General features: G+C 41.5%; 1 long non-coding RNA gene across 2 annotated transcripts; it reads right to left on the bottom strand.

Annotated features, from left to right (window-relative positions):
• Window positions 1-319: 319 nt before the first annotated feature.
• LOC149987719 (uncharacterized) lies at window positions 320-1,382 on the bottom strand. 2 transcript variants are annotated; one of them, XR_016506489.1, is made up of 2 exons: window positions 1,107-1,382; window positions 320-874 (listed from the first exon to the last, which is right to left on the bottom strand). It is a non-coding gene; the product is annotated as an uncharacterized LOC149987719 (long non-coding RNA). The 2 variants fall into 2 exon arrangements; XR_016506488.1 differs by having other exon boundaries at window positions 320-794.

Raw genomic sequence — 1,382 nt, 5'->3', positions numbered from 1 at the left:
TAATAATTGAAAGCCGCATTCTGTCTGTGGACCTGTCTTTGTACTGCATCACATGCATCACACGTCTGCGGGTATAAGCATTCCTTTCATTTGAAATGAGGAGGTTGAACATAAGGTTAGTAACCACTTTTGAGTTGAGCTGACGGTATTACTTCATCTGAGAGGAGTGTTTTTTCATACGCCCTTTGAGTAACCCCAATGTTGACGATGCATTATTTCTTCCTTTTATTTCCAGCATATGTTTACCCGAAAAGAATATTCACAATGCATGTTTTTATTATAAATATCCAATAAATAAACTAGCGAGATGCTGCTCCACTTCAAATTGAAAGGGTTATTTTTTATTAATATGTAAGATACCTCACGTTTTGGAAGAAGACAACCATACATGAGAAAGTAGGATCTCTTATTGCCAGTTTAGTCATTGCAGCATTGCTATCGTGTGGAAGAAGTTGCTGCAATCAATTCATGAAATATTTGCAATCCGCTTCCAACACATGTAGGTGAAATTTCCCTGTCTAGTGAGGTCGATTACATATCTTGCAAGGAAACTCCTTGCAAACGTGAGGGTCGGGTTCACCGGAGAGATGGTTAGGACGCGGTACGCTCTCCCCCCCACCAGGAGAACGTGGAACATCCAATGCATGCGGGACAATATCCTTCATGAACCGTTGCAAGCATGATGGGACGTTGATTGAGTCCGACGAAGAATTTGCCTCCTGACCGGCTCTCAAAGCCATACTGGAAGTCGCCTGTTTGCAGAACTTCCTTCTCAAACACTTGAACGATTCCCACTGTTCGCAATGAAAATTAGAAAATTGCCTTTCGTATGCAGACTTAAATTGTGAGTTCTTGCTGTTGATGAAGTCTGTCACTGAAATTCAGATTCTAGAAATGCAGTCACCAACATGCCGATGTCGTTGTGTGCAGCTAAAGTTGATACGTAAGACAAAGAACAAGGAAAATTTGAAAGAAGTCGCTTAAATTACCAACTCCATGTACTTGCGGCTAGAAACAATCCTGATCAGATCTCAGCAACGCGATTAAAGCAAGACATTATTACTGGTATATATCATAACGAGATGTCAGTGTGTTAGAGAGCTTACCTGGTGTGACACCTGCAGTCCTCTTCTGAGTTCTAGAGGAAGGTGATGCGAGATCGTGTGGCAGGAGACTCGTTAACTACGGTATATATACTGGTGGGATAAGAGCATGTGGTGTTTCAAGACAACGATGCAACACTTCATACTGTTCATTGCCCGTACCAAGGTCTACAAAGTACAAAGTTTCTTATTCTTTTGGCTTTCATTCCTGATTGTGACGAATCATCGAATATTACCCGATTTTCATCTCTCTCTCTCTCTCTCTCTCTCTCTCTCTCT

Source organism: Physcomitrium patens, chromosome 15 (genome assembly GCF_059467195.1).
Source record: "Physcomitrium patens ecotype Gransden chromosome 15, ASM5946719v1, whole genome shotgun sequence".
Lineage (NCBI taxonomy): Eukaryota > Viridiplantae > Streptophyta > Bryopsida > Funariales > Funariaceae > Physcomitrium > Physcomitrium patens.
This window is presented reverse-complemented; position numbering and strand designations above follow the sequence as displayed.